This window comes from Eumetopias jubatus, unplaced genomic scaffold, assembly GCF_037043125.1.
Source record: "Eumetopias jubatus isolate StellerSeaLion01/CBP00866 unplaced genomic scaffold, mEumJub1_p1.0 scaffold_2, whole genome shotgun sequence".
Classification (NCBI taxonomy): domain Eukaryota; kingdom Metazoa; phylum Chordata; class Mammalia; order Carnivora; family Otariidae; genus Eumetopias; species Eumetopias jubatus.
In genome coordinates this window covers 130,246,987-130,268,983 of record NW_028274808.1, presented here as the reverse complement: position 1 = coordinate 130,268,983, position 21,997 = coordinate 130,246,987, and the positions used below count along the sequence as shown (strand labels likewise).

General features: G+C 41.5%; 1 protein-coding gene across 3 annotated transcripts in view; it reads right to left on the bottom strand.

The window, feature by feature from the left end:
• The window catches only part of GPRIN3 (GPRIN family member 3), a 61,150-nt gene extending 41,064 nt beyond the window's left edge, over positions 1–20,086 (bottom strand). For all 3 annotated transcript variants that reach the window (XM_028117760.2, XM_028117762.2, XM_028117763.2), the window contains exon 1: positions 19,663–20,086. The gene's annotated coding sequence lies outside the window, so the exon portion shown is untranslated. The remainder of the gene's footprint in view (positions 1–19,662) is intronic.
• Between the last annotated feature and the right edge of the window lie 1,911 nt (positions 20,087–21,997).

Here is a 21,997-nt window from a genome sequence, read left to right as displayed (position 1 = left end):
GTATTATTTTCTCAATTTTAAAATGAGGAAACTCAATTTTCTTTCTCATCCCTCTTGAACTCTGGCTCTGTTTTCACCACTGATCCCCTCTCCCCTGACACTGTCCTTTGAGACTTTCCCTTCCACTTTTGGATACTCCTTTTGTAGCCTTAGATTAAACTTATTCCTTTTCTGACCCCTAAATCCGGGTGTTAGCAGGAATTCTCCTCTTCTTCTTTCCTGTCCTTGGAAATCTCTTTCACACTTGGGATATCTAATGGTGCTGATCTAATCGCTGTAATTCCTGGCATCACCCTCTCCCCATGTTCCCATCCTCCTCCATTTTAGTTATTTACTTATTTTTTAAAAGTTATTTATTTTTAAAAATTTAAAGATTTTATTTATTTATTTGACAGAGGGGGGGAGGGGAGCACAAGCAGAGGGAGAGGGAGAAGCAGGCTTCCCGCCGAGCAGGGAGCCCGATGTGGGGCTCGATCTCAGGACCCCGGGGTCATGACCTGAGCCAAAGGCAGACACTCAACTGACTGAGCCACCCAAGCACCCCTCCCGCGCCCCGCCCCCGTCCTCCTCCATTTTAATGCCCGCAGGCCAGATATCTGACATGCGTGTCATGCCAGTATCCCAAACCACATCCCACCCAGGATCCGAAATCATTCCGCCAAAATGAACTTTTCCTCCTGACACCTCTATTTCTGTTAATGGCACCAACATTCTCCCAGTCAGATCCGGCTTAGAATCCTGGAGCCGTGTTGACAGCTTGACCCCCTCAACCCTGATGTTTATGCAGTCCCCATTCCTGTCCCATCTCTGCTACAAGTATCTGCAATCTTCCTTCCAATAGCTGGACTCAACATACCTCTCACATTACATAGCTTTTTTAAAAATATGCAAAACCTTATGTGATTTGTCCCACGGTTTAAAAGAAGCAGAGCTAGGACTTAATCCCAGGGGCTTCTGACTCCTGTTTTCCAGGTGGAATATTGCAATCACTGCTTCTTCAAGTCCTGCTCGAGCTGGTACAGGTGCCTCAGGCAGTCTCTCTCCTTGGCTCCAACACAGCTCATACTGTCACTCACAGTCACTGTCTCATAATCGCTGACAAATGACCTCACTGAAAAACACAGATCTAATCACCTCATGCTCAAAATCCTTCAGAGTCTTTCTCTACTGAAAAGTGTTCCAATTACTTAACCTGGCACTCTAGACGCCCTCCGGTCTGATTTCAACAGGAACACTGCTTCCCACAGACCCCCTATACTCCAGCCAAATGGAACTACTCTCAGCACCTCAACAGGCTTGAAGCATTTTCCTGCATTCCTCTGCTCAGCCTATGGCCTCTTGAAATGGATTCTCTGCCTTTGAAAATGCTGTCTTTTCTTTCTTTCATTAATTAATTCTGAAACATCAATGTATTAACAGTGTGTCAAGGACTATGCCAGACATGGGGGGAAACTGGCGGATAAGACAGAAAGGATCCATTTCTCAGGGACCTTAGAATCTACTGGGTTCTTAAAATTCAGAACAAATGCCATACACTCTTTGCAAAATAAGTTCTTCCCGATACCTGTGGTAGGAAGTGATGGCTTCTCCTCCCAATACGGCGAGAAAACCTATTGCAGGATTTATCATAATCTGACTGAATGAAGTCGTATCTCTCATACTAGGTTGTAAGCTCCATTTTTGATGGAGACTCTAAGTAGCTTGATATTTAGCCTTCATAGCACATAGCACAGCACTCTGCATAGAATAAGACCCCAATAAATGATATTGGAATTAACAGTTTCTCTCAAGAGTCTGTGAATACGAGACTGGGGGGAGAGAGAAAAACACACTGCATTCACACACAGTCAGCAGAGGACACAGCAAGCTCACAGTCCTCTAGCACACCCCCACCAGACGGTTAACGTAACATTATTTTAGGCAACAGACTTTGTCAGCTGATATCCACGGCCCCATGATACTTGCCTTTCTCCATTTAAAGAGAGTTTTGAGACAGAAACTGACCCAAGATTTCTGGACATCAGAGCACAGATCTGTTCAGTCTGCACATTTTTCTGTGTCAATAAGCAGGAAATAGGATTAGCATCTTCCCCATATGGTCTGTTTTTCTGACTCCAGAACCAGGAGGATGTTAAACTCTGGACCATGATTTTAGGCGGAATTTGTTTTGTAAGAATTAAAAATAATCACATACAGTTACATTTACTCTTTTTGGTGTACAGTTCTAGGAGTTTTACAAATGCATGGTTGTATGACCACTACCACAATCAAGGTACAGAACAGTCCCATCACCCCCTAGAGAAACACCCCTTGACTATTCCTTTGTTGTCAACCCTTGTCCACTCTTAACGACTCATCTGTCCTCCACTCCTATGGTATTACCATTTCCAGAATGTCATATAAATATAAAAGTACATCGTTCTTTCAGTCTAACTTCTTTAATTAGCATGACATATTTGCAATTCATCTGTGTTGCTGTGTGCATCCATAGTTTGTTCCTTTTTATTGCTGAATAGTATTGCATCACACGAAATCTGCCGCTGTTGGCTTATTCACTCCCTAACTGAGGGACATGTGGGTTTATTTTCTGGTTTGGGTGATAATGAATAAAGCCACTACAGATAGATTTTTGAGTTACCATCGGTTTTCACATCACTTAGGTAAACAGGAGTGAAATTGCCAGGTCCCATGGGAAATGAATATTTAATTTTACAAGAAACGGCCAAAATACTTTCCATCGTACGAGTGAGAGTTCTAGTTGCTTCGCATCCTTGCCAATGCTTGGTATTCTCATGGCTTTTGTTGTCATCGTCACTGTTTTAGTCTTTTGTTTTTGTCATTCTAGTTCTGTAGTGTGAGACAGAATTTTAAGACTTCATCTTTTCAGAACCGTCATATTGTCGCTTCCACATTAAGGCCACACTCAATACTTTCTCCTCCCCTTTCACTTGGACTTTATGCTATCCCTCCCACGAGATGACGGATTCTTTCATGGGTAAAGGTCAAGGCTTAGCCATCCCTGTCTGTAGGATGTGCTGCCACACCACCCAAGTGCAGGGACTTGCAGCGGCAGCAAATAACACATGCACCTGAAATAAACGCTTCTCTGTGATCAGATTAGGTCAACACATATGTATCCAAATCTAATCTCGTTTGCCCAAGTTTATCACTTGTCTGATGTCATAGCAATTTTAACACAACTGTGCACTTTTCTCCCTTTTCATGGAAATTGGGTATTTCCATTTTCATTTGTTTTTGTGTATACCTGTCTAAATTATAGATGTCTGTTTTCTTGCTTTATCAAGGGGCAAATTGGAAAATATGGTTCGGATGGTGAACTAGATTTGTGCCAACATGAAAAACAAGATTTTTCTTACCAGTTCTTTTGTAAGAGGTTATGATCTATTTATTTTACAAATTATGTCACTTAACTTGCATTTTTTTAAAAATGCGCTATAATTGACATATATCGTTACAATCGTTTCAGACGTATAACATAATAATTTGATACCTGTATGTATTGCGGAATGATCACAACAGTGTCTAGTTAACATGCATACTGCTGCAATTTTTTTTTTGTGATGAGAACTTTTAAGGTCTACTCTCTTGGTAACTTTCAAATATGGAACACAGTATTATTCACTACAGTCACCACGCTGTATAGTATATCCCTAGGACTAATTTATTTTGTAACTGGAAGTTTGTGCCTTTTGACCCCCTTCACCCATTTCACTCCCACCCCCACCTCTGGCAACCACAGTCTGTTCTCTGTATCTATGAGATCATTTCTGTCATTTTTTGTTCTTTTCTTTTATTAGATTCCACTTCTAAGTGAGATCATAGGATATTTGTCTTTGTCAGACTTATTTCACTTGACATAATGCCCTCAAGGTCCATCCATGTGTTGTTGCAAATGACCAGATTTCTTTTTTAATGGCTGAATAATATTCCTGTGTGTGTGTGTGTGTGTGTGTGTGTATAATCACATTTTCTTTATCCATTCATCCATCAGTGACACTTAAGTTGCTTAACGTTGACTACTGCAAATAATACTGTAGTGAGCACAGCAGCACAGATATTTTTTCAAGTTAGTGTTTCATTTCCTTCAGATAAATACCCAGAGTTGGAACTGCTGGATCCTATGGTACTTCTATTTTTAATTTAATTTTTTGAGGAACCTCCATACTGTTTCTCACAGTGCCTGCACCAATTTACATTCCCACCAATGCTGCACAAGGGTGTCCTTTTCTCTATGACCTCTCCAATGTTTGTTATTTCTTGTCTTTTTTGATAATAGCCATTCTAACAGGTGTGAGGTGATCTCACTGTGAGTTTGAATTTGTATTTTCCTGATTACTAGTGATGTTGAGCACCTGTTAGTCATCTGTATGTCTTCTTTGGGAAAATGTCTATTCAAATCCTCTGCCTGGGTTGACTGTTTTTTTGTTTTTGTTTTTTTGCCACTTGCTTGCACTTCAATGTACTTTTTAGGTGAGAGAGAAAAAGTTGGAATTACAGGGGGGAACCTGTCTGTAAACATTATTCACCTAGTGAGTTGGGGGAAAAAGGGGGGTTGTGAGTCACTGAAAAAGACTCAAAGAATCTCAAAATGGATGTGTCTTGGAAGTGCCATAGGCCAACCTGTCAGTCGTTCCAGGAATCCTGACTATAGCATTTGGTTGAACTCTTTCACCACTGGTAAGCTCAGCACTTCATATAGCACCACGGCATACATCCTCACACCCAAGAGTTTCAAAACAAAACAAAGAAGTAAAAGAAACACTGGGAAGGCAGCTTCTGTTTTTCTGTAACATATTACATTAGCCTTCTGTAGCACTTATGGAAATCCAAAAAGGGAGTTTGGAATCTATTGTGGCAGAAAAGATGTTCATCCTTGCATCTTCCAGCCATGAGCAGAGTTAATTTCATTAACTTTTACATTGCAAGATGATATATAGTTTATTTACTATAAAAGTTAACTTTTACATTGCAAGGTGATATATAGGAGATGAGCTCAGTAACTTAAATGACATGAATCTTAGAACTTTTTTTTTATAGATAACTCTTTCTGAAACTTTAGTTTTTGAATGGAAGTAAACCAACAACGTATAGTTGTACATAGAAGAAAATTTGTATAAGTCTATAGAAGAAAATGTCTTAAATATAATCTACAAGCAGACCAGACTCTGAGTCTTGCAGCAGAAACGACTCTTGCAGAACTCAAAAACAAGGGACTTTCTAACCTTAGATATTTCTCTTTCTATTGGCTAGTTTCTGGGCTGGTTTTGTACTAAGTGTCCACCTAGCTCAGATGGAAATCCATTCCCAGAATTCCCCTCCCTAACTAGTTCTTCAATATAGTTGGCTACAAGGGAAAACGATGTGAGATCTGGAGGCAGACGTTGGACAGTGGCATTATTACCTTGGAAGGGCGGTGTGGCGCAACAGGGGCTGCGCATGGATCCCTCAGCTCACCGTGGTGACGTCTGGCAGTAGCCAGGCTGCAGGTCTTAGCCTCCCACCACAGCCTCTCCCTCCGCCTCTGCCCCCCGGGTCCACGAACAGTTCTGCAGTGAAGAGGGCCAGCTCCTTCTACGGTTCTCCCAGGTCACTGAGTTTGCAGGAGTCCAACACCGATTCTGTTTTGTCTATGTGTTCCTGTCTGTTTTGCAGGTTCTCGTTTGTCCTCGCTGGGCTCCACGTCATACCCAGCTTTTCTTTACCACTGCCAGCTCTGTGAACCTATGATGACCTCAGGCCCAATACCAGATGCTTCCCACAGACTTTTTTTAAATAAGCTCCCATGAATGTGTAAGGTCTAAAACTTATAATAAATCCGTTATTCCATATCCACCACCGTGGTCCTGCTTTCCTAACTGATATGGTTTCCATTAGATTGTTCCTATTCAGAACAGGTACTTGGTTACAAATATTCTTTTTGTGCATGGCTTTCTTTTTAAGAAAAATTATGATAGTATCAAATGCAATAGTACAGATTTATTCAGCCTAAGCATGTCATTTGATTTTACCTTGGTTTTGAGAAAGAGACTTGGAATATGCTGTTTGCTCAATTCCACTCAAAACTACTGGGCTGGAGAATTGGGAGTCTGATCCATGAGGAGAGAACAGAGGAAAACTAACAAACTAATTTGAACTTTGTTGCAGTTACTAGAGTTAAAAAACCACTTGGCTAACTAGCTGCTTCTTCAAAATACATTTTAATGTGACATTTGGAAAGTTTTATCTACTCACGATAAAACATGAACATTCAAAATTTGAAAAACAATTCCAAGTAATCACTTTTCATCACGATGTATGTGCACTGAGAGTAAATACAGTCACTAGTGCTTTAACTTCTTTACTTTAATATTTCTTAATAGTAAGATTTTTATGGTCTTTAAAGGCAGAGAAGCATCTTTTCATCTTTACATCCTTACGTTTTAGCACATAGATAAGACCTTATTAAACATCGACTGATCTAAGAGCAAATTTCAGCTTCCTGTTTTTTACAAAAAAAGAAAAGAGCAGCAGTGCATGAGCAAACAACCACAACCAACTGCATCCTCTGATGCTTTTCTCACTATTATATAGAAACTTCGGCAGGAAACCACAGCTATATCCTTTTCACCAGTATAGAAAAATCTTATGAATTGCTGGCAAGCATAAAACGGCTCTACTGACATTACATAGATAGTGGAGACAATTTATACTCACCACATTCAGGTGCTTTACAAAATTTCCACAACGTTTCTCAAGGACAAATTCCCAGGAAAAAAGTAGTCATAATAATACTTATACCTTAGCCACTTGTTTAGGGGTAAATTATATAGAAAAACAACAAATGTCATTGAAACGCAGCTCCTCTCTCAATGTAATGGATTAAAAAAAAAAAAACGACAAATGCTAAAGTATTTTCATTTCACTTAAACTTGTAAGAATTTCTAATTGACCAAAGATGCAATATTCTGTACTCAAAAATCATGACAGTACTATTTTTTCCCTTTGTATTCAAAATAGCCCAAGAATTAGACCTATCTGTCGATGAAATGTACAAACCCCTTTAGTCCATTCACATGTATAAAATTCCATTCAGGAGTTGCACCGCACGTGTTTTAAATTTGTAATATGAGCTTTGACAATGTGTTTTATCAATGAAGGGACTTTCCAATGAAGATCTCTTAGTCGTTTAGGAAGTACAAAGAAAAGATTATGGCAGAAGTCCACGACTTTAACTTCAATGGGAGTCACAGACATGCAGATTCATTTAATACAGAAGTCCGAGAAGACAGACCTCTAGCTTTCTTGCATGTCTACAACACCTACTACAGAAAGTCTCCACAGGCTGTTTGTTCCATGAATACATGTGTAAATAAATGAATGCATAAGTTCTTGGTGGTGATGGAGAGGGGGGGATAAGAAGGGCATCTCCAAGTTCCAGAAAAGGCTGAAGAGACCCCAAATGCAGAAAACAGGCCCAAGATAGAAGGAAAAAAAATGAAAGACCGTTTCTAAAAACTCGAACACTAAAACTAGAATTGTTCTTAAGAATTTCTGGACTAAGCATTTCATTTCTAGAGAAAACCTGAGGTGCCTTGGGCAATGACATGACTTCAAGTACCTCTTTCCCAGATTGTGACATTTGCGTGCCACTTTCATGATTTTTGCCTTATGGTGCTTCTTATCTACACTATTTTTTACCTAACCTTTTTTCTTCAACTGACTTTAACTGGTGCACTAGTTGAAAATACTAGCCTGGTATAGTTAATGAATTCCTAATTCTTAATGAATTAAGAAATGGTAAAACCACATGTTTGATGTGCTAGTAATATACTTTTCATGTAGCATATAATATACCTAGTATGTATATGGTATATTTTAGTATATGGTATATTTTAAAAATATAGCATATTTTTAAAAATATACTTTTAAATGGATTCTTAATATATTTATACTAAAACAAATTCATAACTATTAAAATAAAAAGTAAATCTATATACTATCTAAGATCATCTTACAGGTCACTGATCAAAATCGCCTGCATTTTGAAAACTGGTGCACTTTACCATGCCATCCCCTGGAACAAAGCATTTGGATTTTGCAACGACACAAAGTGGTAACGACATTCCAGATTGATGACAAGAGTCCAGTAATAAGACCAATGCTGGTAGGTGACTTCTGCCTATTTTTTTTTAAACTAGGAAAAAAAATCAATTGCTTATTAAGGAACTAAAAATAAATTAAGGCAAAAGTCATGGCTTTAAAAACAATTAGTGGATCTTCATCTTCAAAATGGACAGAGATGTTTCATCCTCCTGTCAGGTATCATTAATTATTAGAAATATAGTTTTAAGAAGAAACTTGTCTCAAATGAGCTTTCTGTACACAGACTGGCTTTTTTTCAGCCTTTAATTTGCAACTAGAACACTTAGCTGCAAGCTATAATGAGGAATTGCTCAACTTTCATAAGTAAATGAGTATCTATGATTAAAACATCAATCACGGAAACACTAGTTCTATAAATAGTGTCTCAGTCCAAAGTCCATAGGTAGGGCTAAACACAGGCACATGCTTCGTTGTTCTTCTATGTGTGTATGCGCACGTGTGTGTGCATGTGACTACCTGATTTGTATTTGGTTCTTCTCTTGAGAAACAAAGAAATATTGTTTGCTGAACGTATGTGTCACCTGGATATTTTGATAAAAAATTTTGTTTTTCAACCTAACCGCCTATACAATGATTTATAAAGTTTGAACCTAAAATGTTTGTCCTTGAACTCACTCTGTTTGCTTAAAGAACGACTTATCTCTGATTTAGAAGCTTTCAGTTTGGTTTTTCAGCAACACAAAATGCAGTCCGAGATAGGAGAAATCCATCTACAAAATCCAACCTATTCCTCTTCTTTTGACCCAGTGGTAATAATAATTAATAATGTTAATACCATTGTAGTGTGGCTCGGTAGTGAAGCCTGTGACCTTTGAAGTTGGACGACTGAATGTGCACACAGCTCAGTCGGTTACTATCTGAGGGACCTTGGGCAAGTTTCTAATCTGTTTCCTCATCTCTGAAATGGGGGAAGTAATCGTACAAACCTCATAGATTGGTCTAGATGAGAAATGGGTTTAGCAGGATGTCATTAACAAAAAAGCCTACAGAATGCAGTTTCGAAAGAGTTGGAATTCATTAATTATACAGATCTGTATTCTCTCCATCTCCCGTTTCCTTACAGTGGAGCATAGATGGATGAAGAGAAATGTACTAGGGTTCTCTCATGCCCTAGAACCAAGATGGCAAAAGTGCCATGGGTGGTTCCCTTAGGCTCGTGCTCCCCCTTAACCCCACTTTACTTCCTCGTCCCCATGTGTTTGGCTGGTTTTTTGTTCTTTTCCACTTATCATCATTAGTTCTGAAATCTAGGTGCCGCCCTGTTCTCTTATTTCCCCTATGCCACAAGAAAGGTCCCTTCTCGGCAGGGGTGAATACACAAAGGTGAAATCACTCACCAGGCATTCCAGAGACATGAATTACCACCTGACCTTCCAGGGTCTTAACATACTGAAGAGGAAGACCAGGGAAGAGGGATAAGCACACCTTAGAAAAAAAGGGTAGCACGAGGACATGGGGTATTTCACGGAGCAACTAGGAAAACACCCAAATGTTTTCAGTACCGCGAAATGGGCACCTTACCCAATAATGATCTGATAAAGACTATTTTCCAAGGGTGGAGGTGATCCTTGAGAGTCTAAGCAATGATCCAAAACAGTGGCCTTTAACTTGTCTTAAAATACCCTAGTGTATTACAAACCATTTATGAGCAATGGTAAAGTACCACTGACAGCAGGTGATTTATTAAAAGACTAAATTTAGAGCAGTTTTCTCTAATGTCAGCTACGCTAATCTCAATGATAAAGTAATTTCTATAATAATGTTACTCTCATTTATCTCACTTGCATTTGTAGATGTTTTCTTGAATAGAAGAAAAAGGGAGGGAATGAAGTTATATGGAGGTTCTCGTGTACTCATGGGCAGGAAATTTCCTATAGCATATAAACTAGCTGCCAGCAGAAACTTAGGAGTTTTCTTGATCTTACACCTGCCCCATCTTGGTCACATTTGCTACCCTCTGTTTCTTAGTTGTTTTTAGCAGAATGAAGTTGAAAGTACATATGTCTACATTTTTATTTTTGATGACATTAAGGAAGTATAGTGTGGGAAAAGGCTTCCTCTCATTTTCAAGTTGGCCTGGCTGGGAAGAAAGGAACCCAGGTGTGGTGAGCAGGTGGCGAAGCTGCAAAGAGGAACGGAAAGTAAGTGAATTGCTAGGGCCTAGAGGAAGGAAGAGAGAGGTTCAGGGGGTGTCTGTTTGGGACAGAAAAAGAAGCCTGCTTGTGAGGCTGGTCGGGGAATTCCCAAGCAATTCCCAGGAAAAGAGCCCACTCTAACTTTGCTGAGCCATATTTATTAATATGTTTATGTAGGCCAGGAGTCTGGAATTATTTGAGAGTTCAGGCTATGTTTTATTCATTTTTGAATCCCCAGCACATAGTACAGGGCCTAACATATATATCAAGTACTCAATACAAATGGATTAAGTGATCCAAGCATCCGTCTTCCTTAAATCAGAGCTTCAGCCGGTCCCCTTTCACATTCTATACTTCATCTCCTAAATAAATTCCTATTTCCAGGTTGAGGAATGCTTTTATTTCATTTGCAAAGCAGAAATAACGGATACATCCCCAATCCATCAAGCTCACATGATGAACTTTTATCATCCCTCCCCGAGAGTTAGACTCACTACTCAAAAGCCACAAACCCCAGAGGGATCTTCTTTAAAAACTCATCATTACAATTTTAAGCATCCAAATAACCACCAGGGGAACAGGAGAAGAGTTCTTCATACGAGCAGGAACATTTCAGTGTAACTAAATCTATGTTACTTAAAATCACTAAGGAAAAATGAACTTTATCCCTAAAGAATTTTAACACCTGTGGTCTTTTATATATTATCAATACATTTTGGGTGATAGGAGGCCTAATACTTACAGACATGGACCTCATCCTACAAGGAAATGCACTCTGTCCAAAGCAAGCGTGGAGTCGAGGTGGCATGTGTCCTCTTTTGGCTTCCCCTGCTACTATTTTTAGCATTGTCTTCTTGGAGTGAAGCTGCCGAAGCGCCGGCGCTTGGGGATTAATAATTAGATGTGAGGATGTTTTTAGAAGCGAGGTAGGAGGCACGATGAGGGGGTGGTATGCAGTGAAGTGTGCACGAGGAAGGAAGGTGGCAGTCGTTGAGAAAGAATGAGATTTCAGAGAGCTATTAATTAAGAGCTCTCTCTACTTTAGAGCTCTGCCTGAGTTTTTCATCTTATTGTCTCAAAGGGCATTTGTCTCTATTTACAACACGAATAGATCAACTTTGCCACAGTCAGCTCCGTGTGAGCCGTACCAGCAGAGCAGGTCCACGCGAGCCAGTGGCCAGACTGTGCAGCGATCTGGGCGATGGCTTGACAGCCCAGCCAACTGTCATCGTTAGATGAACATTTCTCAGCTGTACAGACAGAGCCACAAACCAGGAGACGAGTTGATCCTACTTCTGACAGTTTGTTCTCAACTGCCAAGCCGACTAAATAGAAATGCACCGTTACTTGAAAGACTGAGAGACGCTTTGGGCTTCCAGGAGGCTCTGCAAGTTTGGTATATGCCTAAAGAGTTGTACATAACATAAAGATATGGTGCATTTCAAAATACACTGGGGCGCCTGGGTGGCTCAGTGGGTTAAGATTCTGCCTTCGGCTCAGGTCATGACCCCAGGGTCCCGGGATGGAGCCTGCTTCTCCCTCCGCCTACTGCTCTCCCTGCTTGTGCTTGCTCGCTCGCGCGCACACTTTCTCTATCTCTCTCTAACAAATAATTAAATAAAATCTTTAGGGGCGCCTGGGTGGCTCAGTCGGTCAAGCATCTGCCTTGGGCTCAGGTCATGATCCCAGAGTCCTGGGATGGAGCCCCACATCCGGCTTCCTGCTCAGGGAGGAGCCTGCTTCTCCCTCTCCCTCCACTGCTCCCCCTGCCTGTGCTTGGCGCACACTCTCTCTCTCTCTCTCTCTCTCTCTCTCTCTCTCTCTCTCTGTATCAAATAAATAAATAAAATCTTTAAAAAAGTAAGTTAAAAATAAAAATACGTAAAGCATTCTGATGTAAAATTGTACTTATTGGTTAAGTTAAAAGTTAAGTTAAAGAATAAGTAAATTGTTCTTTAGATGGTTCATTTTGTTTGCTTGTTGCCAAATGTGGGACAGTAAAAACCAAACAAGCAAACAAACAAAAAAACAAAATTCACTATTCTCTTACTAACTGATGGGGTCAACTCAGTTTGTATTCATTAACCTTCCACAGAATCTACGTATTTTGATGATGGAAGCTTTTTAGACTCTCATTATAGTTTATGGGAGTTAACTACATTCATGCAGTGATCTCTCTACTTTGGAGAGTCCCATCAATTTCATGAGCACAGTCACAGCACCGGAGGCTCGATGATCCTGAGGAAACACCTAGTGCAGACTTCACAACCTCAATTCCTATTAAATGAAGTTGTTGAGTACAAGTGACTTATATGAAGCCTCAGTGTTCGAGAGACAGTAGGGAGTGGTGGGGACTGGTGTGAAATAAAGAGAGAGCTCATACCGTTATTTAGCTCCTACCTAGAGAATAAGCATCAGTGTTTCATTTTGTATAATATATCTCTTGATTTTTAAATATTGGCTTGATTAAAAAGAAATACCTGCAAGCCAAATAAAACATGATCTTCCTGCTGGGCCCACAAACTGCCAGTTTTTAATTTCTGATCTGGTCCATACATCTTCAAACCCAAGGACTGGACAGGTTAAGTGAAGTGCATCAGGTCTCTCAGCTGCTCGCAGCCAGGGATTCTTCTGCTCCCAGAATCTTTATGTATAGACGTGAACTCATCCCCATGTGAAAGGAGACTGCATAGGCATTTTCACTCACTTAATGAGAGCTCAGCCCCTGACCCTGACATTGACAGATTCCTGCTCGCGGACTGCTTTCAGAACATGTTCAACATGGAAACAAGACCGAACCTCCACACCCATTTGTCATAAGCAATTTTGACTCATTCAAGGATGCAAGGGGAAATGCACATCCATTTATTAACCTTAGCGCTGATTAAAATTCTCATTAGCATTAAAATTCTAGCCACTTCATTTTTACCTGCAATTTTTCAAGGAGAACTCATTTATAGGACTCAAAGAAAGGCATGCTTAGGAAACAATATAACTAAGTATAAATTAAAAATTCATGCTTTGTATAAGAAAATAGAGACAGGGCATAAAAATCACGGAGGGGTTGCTGAAATAATTGATCTTTAAACCATGTTTTGAGGGGACTGAGAAACCAATTTAGGATGAAGGCCCGAACATTCCAAAATAATGTAATGGCAAAGGCAATGACCAGAGTTCAACAAAGTGGAATCCACAATGAATCAAGTATCTCTTGCGTTTTTGAACAGTTTTAAAAAAGTGTATCAGGAGAAAGCAAATTCACATCAGAGTAAAAAAGAAGGAAAACAACTAAAAATTTCTCTATTATATTCAGCAGCCCTTTCCTACACGGCCATAATTCAGAATAAAAATCTGGAACTGATGCAAAATTCTGAATCCTGATGATATCTGCCATATTTTACTTATTAAGGCAGATGCATAGGCACAGACTATTACATTTTAGACAAACTGTCAACAAGAACTGAAACAAAAAAGATGCTCTGATTACTGAGAAAATACAGGGAACACAAATGCTTAACTCCCTCAAGCATTTAATTTACCCAAGGTTGTACATTACAAAGAAAGAGAAGAGTCTCCCATAGACCTAATATGGTTGTTTTAATTTTAGGTTATTTAGAAATCAATATCCTGAAAAAACAATCAAGAGTCTATCCCCAATAAAACATCTTGATTATTCCCCCCTAAACCAGATCTCCCACTTTGCTGGACCATTTGCAATTCAGGCTTAAAAAAGGATCCTCTGCCACTCCTTTTCTCCAGAAAATTAGTAGATGCAAATGTGATTTTTTAAGGAGCTCTGGGAGCTCTCTGTCCAGCTGTCTGTTACTGAATTAGCAAGAGCACCGAGGTCCCTGGAGGTGCCTGTGACTTTGGGAATTTTTACTCTCTAGCCTTGAGTTTTTTCAGGGTTTGCTTGGGTCTGCAAGTGTCACAAGCTGTGACTACTGACTAAAGCAGTCTTTCTAGGACTGGCTTGAGTAGCCACTGGGTCTAAGACCCAAGAATTAACATTTTTAAATTGAGTCTGGTGTGTAAGGCCAAGAAAGTGCCTTGCCTCTGATCACACAGCTGATGCCCACCGTTTTTCTGCCACATCAGACCCCTGGGACAGAAATCACTGCACTGTCACTTAGAAAGGCTCACTGCACTGACTCTCAATTTGGGAGGAAGGGCTGCAGGAATAATCAGATTCCCTTCCCCCCACCATTCTGGAACATTCAAATCCTCTCTTCAGACCCTGTTCCTTCTCCCCTTAGCAGAAAAGCAGTAGAAAATTAGAAAGAAGAGGTCTAGATTTTAGCCCCAGCTCTAACAATGATTAGGACAAATTATTCACTTATCTGGGACTCACCTGTGATCTTTTTATTTCCCTGTAAGTAAAGGCAGGACTAAGCAGTGGTGTTCAAGCCTGGCTATTGGAATCACTTTAGGACCATCATAAAATAGAGATTGCTAAGCCCTACCACCAGAATCGGATTCAGATTCCATGGGTCATAGCATTTAACCTTCCAGCTAAAGGTCAGTTAATATTTCCTGGTAATAATAATTCAGCACCCCCCCCATTATGCTGCTAGTTTTAATATAAAGCCGACAATCTAATTACAGACATGAAAAATTAGAAAGCTGTTATTGTGTTGCCAACTCCAATAAGCCCAGATAAAAAGCTGTGAAAATTTTTCTCACTGGCATTCAAGACAGTAAGTAATCTAAATGGTACGCGCATTTACATTTTCCCCCATGAAATTCAATAAAATGTCTTTTCAATTCAAATGAAGCCTCTAAATGTTTTTATTATTCTGGACTTGACTCTTATGCAAAAAAGTTAGATTTATCACTGATCTAAACATTCTGATGTGGAGAAGGAAGACGAAAGAGGAGTCCAGGACATCTTCATAAAAAAGTGAAATCTCCACATTTGACTCAACTCCAAATCAACTAATTTAGGCACCTGAGTCTCTATTTTAACTGGTGCTCTTCTGGTTAAAGGCATAACTTTATTCAAAAGGGTATCAATATCATAACATTGTTTGATTCCATAGGAAAGACAGCAAGAGCTGAAAGAAGCCCACCAAACACCTTAAAAAACATCAGTAAAGACTTTCTCATCTGATTTTATCTCCTTGAAATAGCTATCAGGTTGCAGCAAAACACACTGATGTTAACTTCTCAAAATACATACAATCATATTTAAATATTTAACTAAAATGATGAACAAGTCATAGAGCAACAAGAAATAAAGTCTGCCAGGTTCTGCCCTTCCTCTTGGGGTGATGAGTACCTGGTCCTCTGTTTCATCTTCATGAAGCTGTCAGTTCCTAGCATGGGGCTTTATACCCACGAGGCATTTATACCCACGAGGCACGCAGGAAAGGAGACTTATAGGAGAATAGAAAGGTTTGCCTGATTCGAGACAGTCACTTGATCACCCTTGTCCCTCTGCGCCAATGATGGTACTTGTGTTCTGAGAAAAGAAATGCTCATGCTACAGTGTGGTGTATCATGTGATTTCAATTGTTTATTAAATTCAATCGAAACAAGGCCTAGCCAGTAAATTATTGCAAAAGAGATTTTTTTTTAAAGGCAGGAAATGACAGATTTATGATGTGACGGCCATTCTGTCTAGATTTCCTTAAAGCAGTAGTATTAGGAAAAGAAATCTTAGCTATAAGATAAATAGCAACTCTTGAGTCAGATTTTAGCCTAAACAGAGATTCTGCTGCAATTGTCTCCCCCCAACTCGATACTCATTTTTTTTAATGATTCTTTAATAAAGCTCACATTACCCCACCTCATTTTTTTACTTCTATACCACCACCCCTTCCTCACAGCCCACCCAGATCCATTCATCTTTCATAAACTAGCTCACATTCCTACCTCTTCCTTAAAGCCTTTCTAGATGAATGCAGTCCACAAGGTCTTCTCACCTGACTTTACTGCCATGAATTACTGGCAAGTCATAAAGTCTTGCCTTTCTCAAGGCAGTTTGGCTATTCAGAATATTGTGTTAATGCTTGTGTATCAGATCTTCCAGTTGACTCATGGGGTCTTGCAAACTGGAAGCATCTCTTCTTCATCACTTAGAGCATTTTGGACTTTTTGGAACATGATGCATAATCAAACATACATTCTACATCATAGTCCGATGTGTATATATACCCATAAATAAATATATATTTAATTTAAAAGTTCCATGAACTATGCTTATTTATCCTTCTATTCTGCTTTACTCTGTTTTATTTTTTTGAAAACAAAAATACCATCAGACCCAGTAAACTGACTTCACAATGGGTTGTGACCAGTTCTAGAAGGGCGCTGATTACTATGGGACCGCTGTATATATTTCCCTCACTTAAAACATAATTTAAAAATTGTATGAGACCTTTTGGCTCTCTTTAGCACATGTTTCTCAGTTACTTTTTTTTTTTAGTTCAGTTTTTCAGACCATGGTACTTGCACCTTTTGGAGTCATCTGGGACAATTAAATCCTTGGCATAAACAGTATTTTCCATCTTTTTGCCCTGAGCACTGTTATCATAAAAATAGGATCCTCTGCATTTCTATAAAACTCCAGTCTCCATTCTCTCACTCCCTTTTATTTTCACAATAAGCAAAGTAGGTAGTAGACATTTCGCGGATGAAGAAAGTGAGGCACAGAGAATTATGACTTCCTTAAGGGCTCGTCTCCCTTTTAATCGGGTTATTACAAATTAATAAATGGGGTTTCTAGATATTTGGAGGGTATAAAATTGGATGATGTGAACAACATCGCGCCTCCATATAAATGCGCTTACCTAACTTTCCCAGGTCAAACGGTTTACTGACCAGATGAGTTAGACGCTCTACCAGACTTCAGTTGGAGGGTCAGTCAGCTTCCTTTCAGCCTCATCTTTCCATCTCTGTCTACCAGCTGTTTTTCACCCACCTAGAGCTACTTGTTATTCCTGGGCCTTTTCAGTCTTTGGTCCCCATACCAGGGTTGCTCCTCTCTCTCCTCTTTACCAGACCAGTTCCCCTTGTCCTTCAGGCTTCCGGGCGCTGTGCTTGTCCTCTCTACCTCCGCAACCTGGCTTCCAAAGCACCCTGTGCAGGCCTTGTCAGAGCACTTAACTAGCGGGTACTCCCTGCCTCCCAAGTTTTACCAGCAGGGGCTGTGTCTCGCTCACTCTTCTGTTCTGTTCCACAGTCTAGGACCGTGGTGAGTTCTGGAAAACAAATGTCGAATGCATGAATGAATCAATAAATGAGTGAGCGCATCTAGGGCAGAAACCGTTACCACCAAAGGAACTCAAGTGTGAGCTGGGGCTGGAATTGTGTGTCCTGAATCTCGGAGGCCACTCTTTTAAGATTTGGGATTCTATGACTGATTATTTTCATGCTTCCTCGCCCACTGTAGATTTTCTGACTGGAAATTCATACAGTGAAGGAGAGCTGTGTCTAATATATTCTTTTAAGCATATCGGAGGCACAATCAAGAAAATGTCACGGGGTCAAATAATTAAGGCAAGTGTATTGAGGCAATTAAAAAACACCCAAATTTCGAAACAGCTTGTTGGACCCCACCCCGACCTCCAGTTGAGACGGATCTGATTCAGGTCATGCTTTAGGCCTCCACTTCCCATGTGAAGCTCTGCACTTCTGATTTTGCCCTCATCATTTTCATAAAAGTCTAGTTAGTAATTAGGTGAAGCCTCACCACAACACAACATACTCTCATGGATCACCATGAGTTCCTCTGCTCTGTTTCCAAAATAAATCCCAGAGATATAACATCTAGACCTGCAATGGCAATTACTATTTTTTTTCCTGTTTATGAATCAACAACCCATTTCCTCCCCCCCACCAACACATAAAAACTTGAAAAGTGCTCTTTGTGATTCTATTTAAAGAACATTCTCTAATACAAACTCCTGTCCTTCGCAGATAGCGACAGAGCAGATTTTCTTCTTTATGCTGTGACTCATGTGTCTTTATTCCCAGACTCATGGCAGGCCAGTGGTGAGCACAATGGAAAAGAAAGAATAGTTTATAACTGGAAAATAAGCACATTCAAGAGAAGTACACTCAAAGCATTATCAAAGTAAAATATGCAGCCGCACCAACAAGAGCAAACAAAAGCCCACGCAAGAGATGTGTAAATATTTCATGAAGCTAAGCCTTAATCAACTCCCTCTCCAAATCTTGCTGGTGTTGTAAACACTTCTGTTTCTTTCACTCCCATCATGACCCAGATTCCTCACAAAAATAAAATGAAAATATGGACCGATGGTTCTTTAGCAAACGTGTTGTGAAAAATATTCAGGTGAGCCGTATCCAGGTATTGCTTTAACTGGAAGAAGACACCTTAATAAAAGGGAGTTGCTTCCTGGTGACTCTGAGCTTCTTTCTCCCCTCCTCCTCTAAACCCTTGCCTTTTCCCCACTGCCTCTCCTGGTTTCTGGACATTCACATCATCTTAACCTTGAACTGCCGACACTTCAAGCAGAGATTTCTCCCAATGCTTCTTCAGGAGGCCCTTTAAATCCAACAGCGATTTGCTGCCTTCCCACCACCCAAAATTCACTTCCCATTGCCCAAGTGCCCCCCCCTTCCCCTGCACCCCCCCATCCATTGTCCATTGTTGCGTCTGCAATTTGGGGTATATCTTTTAGATCTGCCCGGATAGAATGAAAATCTGTTGTGTGTATTGGCTGGCACTGTTCGGATCTTTTCTAAAATCCATCTCCAAAGAACCATTTATAGACTCTAGTCTATACCCTGATTTAATGTGGTTCCAAAGTTCACCTCTAGATACTGAACTGGTCTCTACAATGATTTCCCTTTATCAACCTCTGCCTGCCCTCCTTCTCTCTCCACCTATTTCAAGAAAAACTATATATGTAAATGTGTGCGTGTACACACACACGCACACACACACACAAACTATAGTGTTTTGACCCTAAAGAGAATAAGCATGGGAAAATGAGAAAAATGTAAGTATAGTATTACCAGACAGACACACAGACAGACAGACACACACACACATCTATTTGGATATTCACAGTGTGCAGACCCTATTGCTTATAAACCCCCCGCCCAAGAACGAGAACAGGCATCTTCTCCCATTTACCTTCAAAGCCAGAGCCTAAAGGAGCAATGACCTTGCAGAGAAATTCATCACCTGCGAGAAAGACGGCCCCTCCCGGAGCGCAGGATGGGATGGGGACAAGAGCAACAGGCAAACGATCACCGGGCAAAATGTGGGACCGAACCCATCCCCCGTCAGTACGGAGCACACCGCAAAGCTCCGGTCCCAAGGGTTGGACGTTGGGCAGAGGTGGCGCGGGGAAAGGGGGGGCGTCTCCTCCCGCGGCCGCCGGTCGCCTACCTGCTGTCGCCCGGTTCTCCCCGGCGCGGCGGGGCCACTGCCTGCGCTGTGGCGGGGTTTTCCCGTCGCATATCCCAAGCAGCGGCTCTCGGCGCCACACGGATGGCTCCGGCGGGCTCTGGAGCGGCGGTCCTTTTTAGACCCGTTCCGGGAGCGAGCTGGGTGCTTGCAGGAACTGAAATTACTATGCAAAGAGCAGAGGCGGCGCGCAGGAGCCGGGCGGAGACCGCGGGGGCCGCCCCCACCGCGGGTCTGCAGCCGCCGCCGCTGCTGCCCCGCACGGAGCCAAATTGGAGGTGGGAGTTCACGTGCCCCACCGCTCATCCGTCAGGCCCGGGATGCGCCCACCTGTCCACGTAGGGCAGCGGCGCCCGGCCAGATCCTCGGAGGAAGGGGTTGCAGCTTCGCAGGCGGCCGCGGCGGAGGCGGTGGCGGCGGTGGCCGCGGAGGCGGCGGCGGCGGCAGCAGGACGCCGAGCTCCGCCCCCGCCGCACCCCAGCCCAGCCTTCCAGGTCCCCCGGGAAGGCTTTGCAGAGGCGACTTGCTGCGCGCCAGGGGCGTAGCTGGGTAGGGGCTGAAGGGTTACGGTTCTGCTGCAAGGTGACCAGAGGCAGATGGAAAGTTAAGAAAGAGTTAACGGTAGAGGAGTGGGGCCCAGAGCGACTCAGCAGGAACGCTGGCCCTTGCTCCTTCCCACAGGTCACCAGACTCCATGGCTGTGTCTAGACTCTAGCAGACCGTTTCTAATAAAGCCACGTGCAGTGAAAATCTGAAAGCAAGGAACCCCCCGACGTTTAGTATGTGTTGCAAAATGTACAGTGCCCTGCGTATTTGGAGATGGCACTGCGGACAGTTTTCTTGTCCATCCTCCCCCCCCACCCCACGCCTCCATCCATGGGCGTGGATGGCTGTGAAAATTGTTCCTGCTGAGTGGCTTCAGTAATATTAAATGGATGTGTAGTATGGTTAGCAGCTGTAGATGGTGCAAATGATACAATGAAAATAACTATTATTAACTGAATATTGTTGGCAGGCACTTTGCAAAATGCCTTATATGTGGCCTTCTCTTAATTCCCACAACAACTCAGTGAGGGGGTTGCTATTCACTGCAAAAAAACGGGCTTCCATGATTTAGACACTTTGCTTGAGGACACCCCGTAGTAACCCGCACGACTGGGATTCAAACCACTCCAAACATATCCTCTCAACCAGCGCCCAGGACTCACCCAAGGATCTTGTTGAAATGTGGATTCTGATTCAGTAGGTCTTGTGTGGGCATGGGAATCTGCATTTCTAAGAGGCTCACGGTGCTGTCTATGCTGCTGGCCAAGGGACCACTTTCTAAACTACCAGGCCAGGGTTTTCAAATAAATTATTTCATGCCAGCTCTAGTTGATTGAGAGCAACTTTCTGAAGGTGGGTTAAGAAGGACTCTAAGTCTGTGTCTTGGCTCTTGGTCAAACAATGCAGTAATCAGTTCATCATGTTCAATTTGGCTGATGGAGAGAAGATTGTGACAAGTGTGCTGAGTGACCATCCCTGCAGTAGGCCCCTTCCCAAACAAGGGCAGTTATGTTTTTATGGTGGTTATGCTTTATGGTTTTGCATTTAAGGTATTGGTGCACCAAGGACAGATGTCTTTCTTCTGGTTCTCACCCTCGTTAAGAAAAGCTTGGTCAAAGTTTTACACCTAACATCTGTGTAACACAAAACACTTTACAAAGTGCTCGCATAAACGATTTTATCTGTCTTCATAACAACACTGCAAGGCAGGAATAATTTCATGTTACGGGAAAGAAAACTGAGGTAGAGTGATTTTCCTGAGATTAACAATTAATATGCAGGCTGTAGGGGCTAGACTGTGACAGATTTCTAGTTCAGGAGTTGTTTTTACTAAACCACTGTCTTAGTTCCTCCTGTTAATGTAACAAATTACCACAAATGTAGTGGCTTAATACAACACAAATGTATTATCTTACAGTTCTGGAGGTCCAAAGCCTGAAAAATAGGTCTTATAGGGCTAAAATCAAAGGATCGACAGGGCTATGCATTCCTTCTGGAGGCACTGAGGGGATAATCTTTTCTTTCCTTATCCTTCCCAGCTTCTAGAGGCAGCCTACATTCCTTGGCTTGTGACCACATCACTCAGATCTTGATTTCTATTGTCTTACCTCCTTTTATTCTGATCCGCCTGCACCCCTTTAATAAAGACCATTGTGATTACTTTCGGTCAACCCAGATAATTCAGAATAATCTCTCCATCGCAAGTTCCTTCACTTAATCACATCTGCAAAGGCACTTTTGTCATGTATAGTCACATATTCATAGGTCCCAG